Below are 17,093 nucleotides of genomic sequence, written 5' to 3'. Positions count from 1 at the left end.
AGGTTTATCTCTTGTGGAAAGCGTAATCACGACAATAAACCTCCACCCGAGAGACGTCTTCATGACGTTGGTAGACACACTGAAACCGAAACAGATCGGAAGGGGAGAGCTGGGTTCCACGAAAGGGCATTTGTTCGCTGCCTCCTATTGAAAGAAAACTAGGACCGAAGGTCGCGTCCCTTTCAGAGGCCATCGCGCCGAGCATGGTTCGTTGGAGAGCCGCTAGGATACGACGCGTATGTGAAAAAGGTCCATTGCTCATTCGTGGAACCCAGCTTTCCGCTTCCGATCTGTTTTGGTTTCGGTCTGTCTACCAACGTCATGATGACGTTTGTTGGGTAATCTGGCGACGGCTGGCGTAGAGCTCGTCGCTGATGTTCAGCATTTAAATTACTTCAAATTCGTTGCCTATGTCACAGCTGAGGAAACTGCGGTAATACATTGCATATAAATAGTGCACACAACGGTTAAAACAATTCCGACGACTTCTAATTTGCTCTTCGATTATTGTTCCACCATGCTGCAGCTTCCTGGATACCATTTGAAGCTGCACCACTCATGTGCAGTTCGTTACCGCTGCGTCTTCGACGTACACAGTCAGCACTTATATCTATTGAACTTTGACGTAGGACACGCACTTGAAGTCTCGAAGTAAATTAATGGCACCTTACGCGCCAGCCATTATTCCAGCAGATGGTCGAAGCAGACGACGTTAACAATCGTAGTATCGCGCTTTTTCTGTTGGACAGAAGAAAATTAACACTAGTTCAGTTAGATCGGGAATTAGATTCTACAAACTACGTGCCATACATCAAGAGCTTATTGTTCTCAAACATATCATTATATTTTATCCCTTTTTACACCAAGCACTATGAAACGACATCGGCACCATTCTGTCTTCCATGGCGGTAACTTCAAAGCTTCTAGCTTCTAGTAATGACAACGTAGCTTTGGTAGCTTCAAGGGTTACTTGGAAGCAGCCTTAGGATGTAGTTCCATATCGGGACCACTGGCTTTTTAAAAGAAAAAAGCATAAAAACAAAATCAAACGTTTTTACGTGAAAGAGGAGCTAATTAGTAACGAAATTAAACAGGAATGACCCTCGTATATTGCGTGAAACGTATAAAAATTTAATTTTATCGCCCGTTTCTGGAAGGCGATCCGCCACCTTTACTGAGGACCTTCTGATCTAACCCGAGGCACAGTCTCGACGCACGCACCACCTACTGCGTGCATGGGGGGCGTCCCCACAGACCCCCCCCCCCAATCTGTAGAACCTAACCTAGTCTAACCTTACTAAAGTGAGGTGATTTAGCCTTCAACGACCCTACCTCTTGCAAGATGGCAAGTTTCGAGTCCGTTAGGGTTAGCATTCCCGTGTTTCTCCTGCGCTAAAAGTGAATCAGATGGGGTTGTTGAAATGCATATAAAAAAGTTCTAGCCCACAGAATTTTATAATTACATTTTTAGATTCAGTATATGACATTCTTCCACTTCTATGCAATATTTACCTTCCTAACGCTTTCTCTAATTTTTAAAAACGAATATAATGGTCCCGACACGGAACTACACCCGCAGCCTTACTCTTCGCTTCAAGGCATTACAAAGTGGTGCTCTGCCAGTGGAGACGATATTGCCATCTTCGGCATTCCTTTGGTAGGCGTCACCATCACCGGAATCACCGGCGTCACCGGAATCATCATCATCATCATCATTTGAAAGTTGGCTTCACCCAACACTCTGGTGTATTGCGGGCAAGCCCACTTCAAGGCACGCCGAGTGTTGCTGAACTCTTCGTTCTTCGCTGTTTAGCGTGATTTTTGCTGATTTTTTCGCCATTTTTGGTACGAAACCGGTGTATTCTTTTGGTTGGCGTTGCCATCCTGCAAAGCGACTTCCCCTCGTTATTGAAACGGATTTAGTGGGGCAAGGGAATCTGTCATGGCCCCATTAATCTAACGTATCACTAAACTAACCAAGTTGATGATGTCTTAGGTTAGTTTAAGTGAAGTTAGGTTAGATTAATGGAGTCGTGGCAGCTTGCTTTGCCCCCAAATCCGCTTCAATAATGAAGTTGGGAGGGCGAGGCAAGCTGCCACAGCGGCACTAATCTAACCTAATTTATCACTAAACAATGTCTATGATGTCAGGTTAAAGTTCGCTTTCCCGCAACACAAATAAATGAATCGAAAAGTTCCGCTAAATTGACAAACGTACGATTAAGCAACAATAAGCGTTTGTTGAAGTGGGCTTGGCCGCAATACCCGGAAGTGTTAGGCGAAGCCAACTTTCAAATGGTGACGCCACCAAAGGAATGCCCTATCTTCACTGTCTTGATAACATTCTTTGTTCCATGTTGCTGTGCCCTCCGTCTGCCTGCCTGTGGTATCCTAAGGATACCAAAGGGAATAGGCAAATCTAAACCTACTTTTTCCTCCTTTCTTCCATGGCGGTATTAAAGTGTGACTTTGGAGCAGCCTTGTTTGCTCTTCACTTTGAGCCATTAGAAATGTGGTGTGGTCAATTGAGGTGCTATTGGGATTGTCACTATTTTGATAACATCGCTACACAAATAGGCTGACTGACCATACGTGTATATCATTTATTATTTGCTATCTTGGTGCTCCAGAAAAGCATTTGGAGAAGCACCCAGAACAGAACCTGTAGGAGCAAGACACAGACCCCATGCTCAAGTAAATTGAAAAAAGCAAGGCCTCATCTATAGAAGACAGGAAGTTCTACATAGCTGTATGACATTAGCCTACAGAAGTCAGCTAGGATATGATTAAATATTATGACATGTACCACGAAGGAGGATTCCAACTTTTCGCTCATTTTCAATAATACAATGTAGTCTGAAGATTTGAAGCCTTACAAGGAGAATTATAGGGACTGGTTTTCTTTAAAAAAAACCAAGAAAGAAATGCACTTAGATTATGGAGTGTGCACCACACTATATGTAAAAGATGTGCATGCTAACATGCTTATTCCGTCCCCATTCTTTCTTTACGTGTTTAGTCTGCTGTTCCATAATAGCTCCAATTTTTGTACATCGTGTTTGGAACTCAGTGTAAAAAGCAACTTTAAAGGAGCTGTCTAGAGGCACACATTTTGTTTCTGTTTTTGGTCGGTGTGGAATGTTAGGCGGCCGAAAACAGTTTTTCCACAGTTAGTGCAACCGTAGCGAAATTGGGACGCCTGCAATAGCTCCCCAAACGTCCCGTGCGCGAAACACCCTCCTTCGCCTTCAGGATAGCCACGTGATGAGCGCCGCCACGCGCGTCACTATGTGACGTGAGTGGTAGGGACGCTCCTCATTGGATTTGGGATCACATGATCGAGGTGAGCAACACCGCGCATGCCGAAGCGTCTGCTACCGCTTCGGAGACGCCAGGAGTTCTCCGGCTGCGTGATGTCCGAAACGGAGGATTTGAAGGCTGTCAACGACACGACATCGATTTTTTGGGACCGCTGACACCACGGGAAGAACGAGTGGTGCAGCCCGAAATTAACTGTGTGTTGTACAGCGATACCCCAGTGCTTCCCGACAGTGTGCAGCCTCTCTGACAGTTTTCACCGCACAGTTGGTTCAGTGGCTAACAGGTGGCGCCACAATACCGACGTCATCGCTTGCTTTCTCCTACTGTGAGTTCTGAGATTGCACAGAAGCCACGGATATATTACTCTTGTGATTGCAACCTTATTTTGTCAGGGTGCATATATACTTTGTTTTTTTTTTGTTTTTTTTTTCGAAAACGTGATATAAATCATATAGAGAATAGAAGTCAACAAGAAACAGCTCGCAATGTTCGTAGCAGACGGTTTTCCTACCAACGAATGAGGGGGCTCTCTACCACAAACGTCACACTAGAGTGGGTGATTTGAGAGAGTGCGTAGGCTATTTTGCAAATTAATTGCGCCGCGGTGAAACAACTTTGGACAAAAATATTTTCTGGGAATGCTTTTCACATACTGCTTTACAAGATGACAGCAGTTTTTGGCCATGTTAGATATAATGCTCCTTTAACAGCTGAGCAGAACAGAGGAACCGTAATTCCCTGAAAAGAATTTGAAGAGCTATTTGAATACATACAGTTCCCCAGAAGTCAGCCCAGGATGCATATTACTCTCCCCCCTGTTCTCCACACTTTCCTGCTCTCCTCTCTCCATCTGTCCACATCTGTTCATAGCCACAGTTGGTTCGCAGCACTAACATGGGATAAAAAAGAACAGAAGAAAACTTCTGCATATGCCAGGAAAGGTGGTCTGCTCTTGGCAACATTACCTTCATGGAGCTGATCTGGAGACTTTTATATGTATTCACCAGGCTATCTTCACCACTAACCACCAACCACACTATTCTTGCATTTCTATGCATTGTGTAATCTGCAATATCTCCCCATCAGACACAGTGACAACCTCGTGAAAACACAATGCATTATGAATAAAACTCTAGATCATAGATTGAGAAGTTACCCGTCAAAAAGAACTCGTTACAAGTTCAGTTACGGTGTGCAAAATGTAACTAAGTTAATAACGAAGTTCTTCAGTCTCAAATGTAACTCGCAGTTACTGAGTTACTTAAAAAAAAGAACGAGTTACTTCCAAGTTACTTCGGCCACAAAACAGCAGTGCGCAGGTGCAGTGCGTGTGAGCAGTTGAGTTTTAGACCTTGAGTTGCCTGCGGAGGAGTGCAACACGCTTAGGTCGTTTTCGTTTATGTCCAACAATAGATCTCTCCCTGTTTGTAAACAAATGACGTCATAGTGTTCGACAGCGCCAAAATTTGGTAGAATTGAACTACGCTCAAAGCTAGAGGTGAACAAGGTCGTGCCCGAGAGCCACGGTCTTGAGGGGATTACGATATGGTCCCTTAAAGGGACGCGACCCTCAGTCCTACTTTTCTTTCAATGGGAGGTAGCGAACAAGTGCCCGTTTGTGGAACCCAGCCCTCTCCTTCCGATCTGTTTCGGTTTCAGTCTATCTACCAATGTCATGATGACGTTTCTCTGGTAATATTCGGACGCTTTGCATCTTACTCCCTGTGGGCGCACAATGGTTCAGCTTCATTTCAATGGCAGCGGTTCTTACTTCCTCAATAAAATACTGTCATTCATTGATTATCACGTTTTCTGGCAAAAAAATGCCATGAAAGAACCAGAGAGAAAGCAAGAAAATATGTGGACGTGAGTGAGAAGCGAGTTAAAAGCAACTTGGAACTTAACTTACTTTGGCAAAGTTACCTGAAAAAGGAACGAGTTCCTCTGAAAGTTACCACGCCGCAAAAGTACCGAGTTAAGTTACAAGTTACCAAAAAAAGGAACTTAGTTACAGTAACGAGTTACTTGTAACGAGTTACCTCGAACTCTGCTCTAGATAAAACAGAGAGGATGAAATAATGAAACCAACAGACGAGGTGGGTAGCATCTGAGGAAACGTAACGGAATCTTGTTCGTTTTCGTTACTGCCTACGTTTATACCCAAGTAGCACTGCGGCGGAGCGGTTACTTAGCTTGGGGGGTCTTCTCAGCACAAACCTTCGGACCCGCATCGCTCGGAAGAATTTTGAAATGACTGTGCTCCTTTGTCCAAACAAGAAGGGAAATGTTAAGAAGGAAAGCTGAGATAAGTTGCTGGTTTGTCTAGTCAGTGTCCAGTCTATTTTCTTGGAATAATGGTTCTTATCTGGTCTGTGCACAAAATCCATAAGAGAGAAAAGAGAGAATGAAAAACATGAATTATCACATTATGTGACCTAAGTCAATCCACTTTATCACTCGTAATGCAACTAATAACAGATTGCTATATCTACCCAATCAATTTTATAGATGAAGTAAACAAAGCAAATGTACTTGTACATGTAAATAGTACAGTGCTGGACAATGGTTAACGGAACGCGCTCCAGTGCATTCCTTCCTCAGTGTGACACACTAGGAGCGAATGGGGGAAGGGAGTTGCCTCAGGACAGAAGCCGCCGATATTTCGAACAGAGACTGTTCTTCTTCTGGGCACCGTCCTCATCATTGGCATGGTATTTAAAGGGTTAGGTGTGACGTGTTTAAAGGTTCATGCGAATTGTGGGTCAACAGCCCGGAGGGAAGAAAGGTCCGTACGGGTTTTTACGGCGGGAGTGAATGGCTGCTTTGTTAGAGTGTGGAGGGGATTATGTGAACGTAGTGATCTAGGCTACAGACCGGTTGCAGAAAAATGGAAGGTTCACGAACACGTGGACGAAAGGGGACAACAGGCAAGAATTCGCAAGCATAGCGAAAGATAAGGAGGTTAGTGGTTACGTGGGGAAAATTCCAGAACGAGCAATTTTTTTTTTTTTTTTTTTAAATATATATTTGTGATACAAAGTTGTGGCATGCAATAAAGAGAGCAGAAAGCAATGGCCATGCAGAACATAACAGATGATAATGGAGGTAGATGGGAAAAGCATATTTTATTTGTGAAGTGTTTCTAGGGTGCCTTGTGATTTGTTGATACCGGACGGGTGAAGAGCGTTAACCACGCATTCACATGCACAAGCTCCAATGTTATATACTGCATTGAATGCGGCGACTGCTCTATGCAATACATTGGTGAAACCGGCCAACAAATGAACAACCGCCTTACCGGACACAGAACCGACACGTCCAACAAACTCCCCAAAGCAGTCGCCGAACACTTTAACGTTCCTGGTCACAATTTTGACAACATTAAACTATATATTCTAGAAACCGGGTTTAGATCCACACGTGACAGACGTGATAGGGAGTCTTATCTCATATACAAGTTCAACGCTCTTCACCCGTCCGGTATCAACAAATCACAAGGCACCCTAGAAACACTTCACAAATAAAATATGCTTTTCCCATCTACCTCCATTATCATCTGTTATGTTCTGCATGGCCATTGCTTTCTGCTCTCTTTATTGCATGCCACAACTTTGTATCACAAATATATATTTAAAAAAAAAAAATTGCTCGTTCTGGAATTTTCCCCACGTAACCACTAACCTCCTTATCTTTCGCTATGCTTGCGAATTCTTGCCTGTTGTCCCCTTTCGTCCACGTGTTCGTGAACCTTCCATTTTTCTGCAACCGGTCTGTAGCCTAGATCACTACGTTCACATAATCCCCTCCACACTCTAACAAAGCAGCCATTCACTCCCGCCGTAAAAACCCGTACGGACCTTTCTTCCCTCCGGGCTGTTGACCCACAATTCGCATGAACCTTTAAACACGTCACACCTAACCCTTTAAATACCATGCCAATGATGAGGACGGTGCCCAGAAGAAGAACAGTCTCTGTTCGAAATATCGGCGGCTTCTGTCCTGAGGCAACTCCCTTCCTACATCTCTACCGGTTCGCTGGATTTCTACCCATCTAGGAGCGAATGGGGGCGTACGAACTTACCCCCCCCCCCAGACATGTGCTTAGGTAATCCAGTCAGTTTGGCCTGATTTGCTGCTAGCATGTCACCTTGAGGGAGGAATGCGCTGGAGCATGGTCCGTAAACTTCTGTCCAGCACTGTACTTGTTGTAATTGCACTTCGACATGTATATTTACAGTACATGTGCAGAGTACATTTTTGGAAGTATGTAACTGTGCCAGTGTTTTTTCTCCCACAGGGTATTTGGAGCTGTAACTCAGATACTTCTAAACCAATTTATTTATAACTGTAGCTCCAAAGATTTCAGCTTCTGCTGCTCGTAACGGCATTTTTTTTGTCACCTCAAGGTCATCAAGAATGCGGTGTGGCCTTCCCAATCTACCAGCGTTACAACCTCCACTGCTGATCATCACATTGTTCAGACAGGTCATTTCTAATGAGCGCATCAATGGGTCCCATTTTTGTATTTGCCGCACTTCTCAACACCCCTGCCGTGACGGACTTCCAACGCCCCTGCACCCCGCCACCCTGAGCCCGCATGAAGGGGGTGCCAAAAAGGTGACCTTTGGGACAGGAGGAAGCCGCTTTGGAACACCAGAAGAGTGTAAGAAAATCAAGAGCATTAGGGGTGGGATCAAGATCATGGGTTCAAACCCGGCCGAGGACGGTAGCAATGTGGGGGAAGTAAACATTGCTTCATACCTGCCAAGTATCCTAGATTATGCGTGAGACTCCCGAATTTTCCCGAAATTTCCCGATTATACAGGTGAGCCCTCCAACCTCCCGGAAAATTGGGGCCTTAGTTAGAGCAAAACGCACTATCCGCATCCGATCCGCTGAGCAAAACGCACTATCCGCATCCGGTCCGCAATATCCGCGCGTTTCGAAGGACGCGTAAAGACTGCCGGAAGCATATTGGTATAATTTCGGATGCCTCCATGCTGTCACGGAAGGACTCACGACGACAAGCAAAGGTAAACCTTTCAACAAACGCGATATGGAGGGACTTCTGGAACGCGTGGAACGCTACCTCCCCGGTGCTCGCGCGGTTCGAGACGCCAGAATGCCTCCTCTCCCGTCTTGGCCGTGCATGGTCAAAGGTGAACCCGAGCATGCGGTCGCTGTCGGCGCGCAATACAAATAAATTGCTGGTGGAAAAATTACAGCTCGCGGTATATCCGCATCCGATCCGTTACCGATCCGCTGCCTTCGCAATCGCATCCGATCCGCATCGGACCTCGAGCCATCCGCACACCGCAGAAAGTGCTAAATTTTCATCCGAATCCCCAAGTATCTTGCGGATATCCACTTCCATCCGCGGATGGTGCAGGGCTCTAGTGTGCACCACTCCTGTGCAATTCGTTACCGCTGTGTCTTTGAGTCAGTCAAATGATATCTGTTGCACTTTGACGTCGCAAACAAACTTGAAGTAATTTAACGGCACGTCATGCTACAGCAGATGATCATAGCAGATGACTTAGCAGACGATCTTAAGGGGACAATGAAATGATTTTTGTGAATTCCAAGTAATCTGCCGGAAACGGTTCTCATAATCCCTCACTGTCATATAGACATCGACTTTTAACCGTATTCAGTGCACCGGCGCAGTTACCACGCGAAAATAGCGGGACGTGACCGCCGGATATATCACTTCAAAGCGGGCTTACATCATCAACGTCCAGTCCTCTCAGACAATTGTGGACGTCCGGGAGCACACACCCGGTGGGACCATGTGGGTGCATGGTTTCGGTGTGGACAGCAAACGATGCGTATCGCTGCCGTCGAAATCAGCAGAAATATGGTGAAATGCAAATTGTCAACGATGGAGGAAGAGATTATGTGATGCACACAGCGTCTAGGAACGTTCCGTACGCAGCAGCTCCCAAAAAACCGACAGAGACATTTTCTGACGAAGAAGAATCAGAGAGGAAAAAGTGCTCCGGTAACCATGCTGACAATAAACGGCTACATTGCACTTCTGGTAAACGATTAAATATGACCTTAACTCCAGGTTAAATTTAAACATATTTCATGGCGAAGTTTGCAAGGTTGCTCGCAAATTTTGCAACTTGCTCGCAAAAGACCGTCCGCGAATCGGCAAGATCCCTTGTGTATGATGTCACGGCCAGTTCGCCTGGTGGGCGGTGTTCACGGCCGTGATTAATATTAAATATTTTAGCTATTTGAACGATTTTCAACTTCATATTTCACAGGGTGAATGCTTTAGTACAGAGGAACAAATTGAAAATGATCGTAGGCTTGTCAGATATTGTTTCATGGTCCTTTTAACCATTGTCGTCATCATGCTTTTTCTGTTGTGCACATGAAGCTTAACACATACATACTCAGTTATATCAATACATTAAATTCTTCAAAATGGGTTCCGTACTAGCGATTTTGTTACTCTTAGAGAGTTTATCACATCTCACACTTAGCGACATGCAACAACATCGGCACCATCCTTTCCTCCATGCCCTGCATGGTTTGGTTTCGTTTGGTCATTTTGTGTCCTGTAAGTAAACACGTGCAGCACAAACTTTCAAACTTCTAGTAATGGCAAAGTAGCTTCTAGTGTTACTTAGAATCAGCTGTAACTCTTCTCTTCAAGGCATTAGAAATATGGTGTGCTGACAATGGAGACCCAATTGGTATCATAACATTTTGATAATATCCTTTGTTACCTTTCTCTGAGGATTTGTCAAGCAAGAAAAATAATCAATTACAGGAGTACCAAGAACAGTACCTCAAGGAGCAAGATGGAGACCTGGTACTCGAGTAAATTAACAAAAAGAAGGCTTCACCTAAACAGCTTCAGAAAACGGTAAGTTCTGTCTAGTTATATTACATTGTCCTGCAGAGTTCACCTTGGATATATAATTAAATGCTGTAACATGTGCCACTTAGGCCTGGTTTCACCAACGCCGATTAACATTTGAACCAGGGTGTCGAACCGAACCCGAACCGAAACCCGTACCCGAACCGTTATTTTTGCCAGAACCGAACCCGAACCGAAATTTTCATGACACCGTTGAACCCGAACCGGAGCAGAACCGTAAAAAATAATAGCGGTAACCAGTTCGCAACAAAACGGTTCGGACATAATAGAAGTCAGCATGAGAGTTCATCTCAATTTTCGAACGAAGACACATTGGTATCATCATCACGCGTCCATAACATGGATTTCGGAAATTTTGAAGCACGTTGAAGCGCAGTTGTCCTTGTGAGCGCCGCGGCTAGCGCCCCACGCACGCGCTGCGGCGTCTACTCTTTAGAGACGAGGCGCCACGCGGACGATTGAAACAGGAATGAAGTAGGCCAGTTATATAGCTCTATAGGACGAATATGTGATTAAGTATGCGCCCAACATTTCCCTTCACACGTGAGCAGTAAAAATTAAACAAGTCAGAAACATGAGAAGTGGAGAAGGAGCGTACGCAGAACGGTGCCTGTTTGATTGGTCGTGGTTTCAAAAGTAAATGCAGTTCTGCTTATTGGTAGTGCAATTGTGTCGTGACACATTGCCTTTGTGTTGTGGATTAACTATGTACACTGCTGTGAGCTCGGAGAGAGCAAGGCCGGCAGACTTATTTTCGACATGCTTCAGTACGGTTTCAGATCGATTCACGCTGCGAATGCAGTGTGCCTTCAAGTACCGTCGTCGAAGTAAAATGCTGTCCATCTTATTAGGCTTTCTTTAAGTGTACTGTGCTGGCACTGTGCGTATGAAAAAAAAAATTTCGGAAACAAGAAAGTAGCAGGACTACACCGCTTCATCAGCATGGACTCTATTTACAAGTGTTCATCCATTTCTCCTCTAATTCATCCTCTCCTCTCTCGCTAAAGGGAGTACCTGACCGCTAAAAACATCAACGCAGACAAGAGCAGTAAGCTATTAGCCACGCATTTCCTGATAAAATCAGTTTTATAGAACAAATTGAATGGAAGCGTCGAACCGGTTCGCGAACCGGTTCGATTTTTGGCGTGGCCGAGCCTGAACTGAATCGGAACGAAATCAAAGCAACGCGAACCCGAACCGAACCCGTATTTTTTGTGGTCCGACACCCTGATTTGAACCGAGAGCAATGGTCCCTTAACTTGAATTTAACGCTTAACTGTGCTTCACTGAAGGGAGTTATTGTCACTGAAACATACATCATGTCACCAACTAACGTTTGCAAAAAAGAATTGACTGTTAAGCTCAAGTTTTCGCAATGCCTCACCTCTGTTCAAAGTTAACCAGCGTTGGTGAAACCGGGCCATCAGGTGGGTTCTAACTTCTTGCTCATTTCAAAAATACAACGAATATGAAGCCTTGAGAGGAGAATTGGACAGACTGTCACATAGGCACTGCCTGGAGCACGTAATTCACAAATTCAACTCATACCATAACTTCCAGGCCGGACGAATTGGGCCTGTTGGTACATCAGTAATAAAAGTTCAAACCAGCGGAGAGACACAGACACAGGGGGAGAGGAAAATAAGCAAGTGTGTTGTCTTCCTCTCGTCGTGTGTCTGCCTCTGTCCGCTGGTTTGAACTTTTCTTACCGGTGTAAAGAATGTGCATGATAACATGTTCAACCCATCCGCATTACCGTATTTTCTCAAATCTAAGACGACCCCCGAGTTCAGGCTACATGAATTTGGAAAAAAAGTAAACAGGTATTGGGAGGCAGTATAGCAGCTGGAATCAATGCACAATACCATTTATTCATCATCACTTTCTTCGCTGCTGTGTTTCTTTGTTGCTATCTGCATACTGGTCCTTGTCGTCCGTACCGTTCAAAGAGTTAGACAAACAGCATGCATTTCTTAACAGCATGCACGACACCTCGTCAGGCACATTGCACCAAATGTCCAAAATTCACTGCGCTGGCACAATTCTTTATCTCTCCCTGTTGTTTTAGCCACCTTGTTACATTTATCTCCGATACCTGAAACAGCCTTGCCACCGCTAAATTGTTGCTGTATTCACGAAAGTTTTAACTTTTCGTCCAAACGCAGGAGAACGACGCCATGACAGTGAATGAATGCCATCCTCATTGTGCCCGTATTGCCGTATTTGCATCGCGCTGACACCGCAATACGTGGTATTGGTCACGCCGCGCTATTGACCGATCCTGCCACCCGCTCGCGACCCGATTTTCCCGAAATGGACGTACTTGCAGTGCAAGAAATGAAGATCAGCACACAGAAAGAAGCAGATTCTCTCGTATCTAGCTGCTTTATCAAGTCTTACGATGTCGTTGTAAGTCATGCCGTGGGATTATCAGCGGGTTGTCTGCTGATGCTGAGAAAGCTAGACTGTTTTGTACCAGTATCACATGCAGTGGATGACAAAGGCCGAATTGCAGTGCTGGATGTTCTGATTAATAACGAAATTTGGCGATTTATAAATGTCTATGTCCCCAATGAAACGCAAGAGAGAACTGCGTTCTTTTCAAGTCTAAGAAGTTACATGAGTGATGTATATAAAACGGTGCTATTGGGTGATTTCAACTGTACACTAAACAAAAGAGACCGAAGTAACCAACAAATGGGCAACGACCGAAGTACTGAAGTATTGGAGGGGATACTTGAAGATTATGGGATGTTTGATGTGTCGGAAGAAATACCTCAAAGACGTACCCTTCACACACATTTTCAAGGTACTGCACACGCTAGACTGGATCGAATTTACTTTGCAATTACAAGCTCGGCAAGAGTCATGAAATATAAGGTACATCCAACTGATTTCAGTGATCACTGTTTGGTTATGGCATCATTGGGCTAGGCTCGTACAGAAAAACGGGATCGTACTGGGTGGCAACTGTGGAGCTCGATGATCAGGAATTTAACTTCGTAAAGAACGGGATCGTCGAAATAACAACAAGTAAAGGCAGCTGGATAGTGGCGTGGGAAGAGTTGAACTGAAATTGCGAGCCTTTGCAATACAGCGGAGCAACATTTTGGCCTTCCAAAGAAACCACCGTCAGAAAGAGCTTGAAAAGGCACTAGTGAATGTATACACATGGAATCAAGACATCCAGGAGAATTTTCGGAAGACATGGCCAGGATAAAGCTAGAGATGAACCTGATAGCAGAGCTCATATATGAAGGTGCAAAAATCAGATTAAGGACGCAATATTACTTGCCAGATGAAACGCCTAGCAAGAGGTACGTGCACAAAGAAAAAGAGTATACCACCAGGAAACAAATCACTGGGATTGAAGAACAAAGAAGAATTATACAGGGTGTCCCAGAAAACGTGTCATTGAATTATAATAAAAAAAATACGCCACCTAGAATCATGCGGTCAAGAGCATTTGTTCTTATTAGGTTTTTGCCACCTCCTAATGTGAATGTCATGTACTCCAAGTTTAATTATGTAAATATTTGCGAACTCAACTCGGAAATTTGCCAAGTAAAGGTCACTTTTTTACCTCTCCAATATGAAGAGCGTGCCGAATTCACTCAAATTCATGGTAATTCACAGTGATATTCACGAGCTATCCCATCGGAAAAAATAGCCGAATACCATGCTTTTCGGAGCACCCGACCATAGCACGCGATGAGTTTTTGAATGCAATCGCTCTCAGTGCGACGAAAGGAGGTTCCGAAGCCAGCCCACAGAGTGATAGTAGAAACAGTAACAGTTCCTAAAATTGGGAGAGGGAAAGCATTATCCCAGCGAAAGTAGGACGTGATAAGCCGTGCCTGTTTTATCTCTTTCTGCGATGTCGGGGAGGGCTGGGTTTCGAACCTCCTTTCGTCGGACTGACAAAGATTGCGCTGAAAAATTCATCGTGCGCTATTCTGTGCGACCTCCGTAGAGCATGATGTTCGGCCATTTTTTCCGGTGGGATAGCTCCTGAATATCCCTGTCAATTATCATTAATTTGACTAAATTAGACACGCTCTTCATATTGGTGGGGTAAAAAAGTGACATTTACTAAGCAAATTTCCGACTTAAGCTCACGAAAATTTACATAATTAAACTTGCGTTACACGACATTCACATGAGGAGGTGGCAAAAGCCCAGTAAGAACAAATGCCATTTACCGCATGACTCTAGGTGGTGTATAGTTTTTTTATTATAATTCAATGACACGTTTTCTGGGACACCCTGTATATGACACGGACCAGATACGAGCTTGCTTCGAAACTTACTACAATAACCTGATAGGCCAATCAGGAGGCACAACAGACCACCGCCACCATTGAAGGAAATGTTAGAAAATATCCTACAGAGTCTATCTAAAGAAGAAGAAGATAACCTGGAAAAGCCGGTAAGCCTTTCTGAGGTGAAAGAAGCAATACGGACGCTAAAGAAAAACCGAGCACCTGGACCGGATGGCATTGGGGCCGAACTTTATATAAAGTACACAGATCACATGGCATACTACTACAAGTGTTTCGTGAAGCTGAAGAAGAAGAGATGCTCCCACCATCCTTTAGAAGGTCACATACAGTGCTAATACCAAAGAAAGTGCCGGATGGAACAGTGCCAAAAGTGCCCGACTATAGACCAATAACACTCTGTGATGTGGACTACAAGGTGTATTCAAAGTTGTTAGCAGCGAGATTACAGGGCTGTGTGGCAAATCTTATTGGAGACCACCAAACCTGTGCAATTAAAGGGAGAACAATACAAACACCCACGTGCTACGGACCATATTTGACATTAGTCGATTAGAAGGACATGAGGTAGCTGTGCTACTGCGGACTTGAAAAATGCTTTCGACAGCGTCTGTCATTCCTTTTTGTTTACAGTATTGAAAGCAGTGAATTTCGGACAAATTTTTATACAACGCATCAGACTGTACACAAGTACACAAGTGTGGCGACCAGACTCATTGTGAACAATCAGTGCAGCAAACCAGTGCAGCTACACTCTTCAGTGCGCCAAGGATGCCCCTTATCCCCGCTATTGTTTGACATTTATTTAGAACCTTTGTGAACCGGAGTGTGATATCGAATGATTGTATAGCAGGGTACAAACTATCTGACATTGAAGTGAAAGTTTTAGCCTAGGCTGATTCATAGCGGAAAAAAAGCGTTAGCGCCGTGATGAATGAGATCGAAGACTATTGTAAAGTGTCCGGGGCAGAGATAAATAAGGAAAAATCCTTAGGTATATGGTCTGGAATGTGGAGTACAATGCCAGCTGAATTTAAGGGTATAACATGGCACACTAAACCAACCACATACTTAGGCATTCCTCTAGGCTGCAGAAAAAACACAAATAGTGTGTGGCGGCAACTGGCAACAAAAGTACAAAGGTATGCGAATACAGTCGCCGACCGATTTTTCGGACTTCTAAAAGCCACAAAATCGGTCCGAATTATCCAGCAGTCCGATCTTACAGTCAATGAGACACATCTCTCCCAAAATGATTTTTGTTAAAGAAAACTCAAAGGGGCACAAGAAAACTATCAATGCGCGTCTGATTTGCTGAACGCATGCGAAAAATGGCGTCGCGACGTATTTCGGTTAATGTTATGTTGTCACGGTAGACATTTCCGAGCGTAACGACGGCCGCAAGTATTGCCGTTGTTGAAGGAGTAGCAATAGCACTCGTGTCGTCGTCGTCGTCATCGTCGGAGCGGTCGGAGCCTTGCGCTGGCAGATCGAGGACTTGTGAAACGATTTGCACATTCATTCTCTTCGGCGTACGTTTCCAACGTTACACTTGCAGGTATTGTCATACCTGAGCTTCGGAGGTCCTCTACCAATGCCCGGCCGTCCGCTGATCCGTCGTCGTCGTCGCCGACGGCGATACCAACGGTGCTCGAACGCCGTACTTGCGTACTGTCCTTGCAAAATCTGGCATGACGAAAACTGTTCGCTGTAGTACTCCCTTTCACTGCTTCCCACGAGTCGGCAAGAATATGAAGCGCGGCGACAAGCGTAACGTTATAGTTAGCTTCATTTTCGTAGCACAGCACAACACACAAGAGCAGTCGTACGGGAACAATCCGTACGGCTTTCACTTTTTTTCTGCAAAGTCATAGTCGAGTACTTGCCTCTCGAACGCTTTCCTGTGGATCCTTCTGACATCGTTGACGGTGAACACGATGTTGACGGTACTGCCGTCATCGTTGAAGAATCAGTCGTGGTCTCAGCGGGTGTGTGCCGCCGACATGCTCGCGTCTGCATCTCATTCGTCAGTATCCACGAAGTCGATGGAGACACCCTCAGAATCACTTGAAGGCGCGGACATCATTTCGTGGTTCCACTTCTTGTCTCTAACAATAGCTTGTTTATGGGTGCTTGTGGCGCGTGTGCATAACGTCATCAGTGGTGTGCGCGCGTACACTCCGCCTCCGAGCGCGCCGTCAGGAAAGGCGAAAAAAAGGAAAAAAAAAAAAAAGAAAAGGCGAATATGTACGAAAAATCGAACCGTACCTGCGAAAAACGGTCCGAATTTTCGGACGTCAAAATTCATTGGCTCAATGGGGCGTCTGATAAAGCCGCAACTTTCGTCCTAAATATTGGAAAGTCCGAATTTTTGCAGTCCGAAAAATCGGTCGGCGACTATATTATGAAGGAGGCAAGAATGTCAATTTTTCACAGGGCGCTTGTGTGCAAAATCTTTCTCGTCGTGAAACTGATATAATGCTACATGTACTGCAATGCTCACGCAAGAATATTCAGGTTTCCATAGAATATTCGCTGTCTTTGTATGGAACTCAATGTTCGAATCTATGCGCAGAGAAAACGTGTTTCGCAGAGTG

The sequence above is a fragment of the Ornithodoros turicata genome, chromosome 1 (assembly GCF_037126465.1).
Source record: "Ornithodoros turicata isolate Travis chromosome 1, ASM3712646v1, whole genome shotgun sequence".
NCBI lineage: Eukaryota > Metazoa > Arthropoda > Arachnida > Ixodida > Argasidae > Ornithodoros > Ornithodoros turicata.
The sequence above is the reverse complement of the archived record's forward strand: the minus strand, read 5'-3'. Positions refer to the sequence as shown.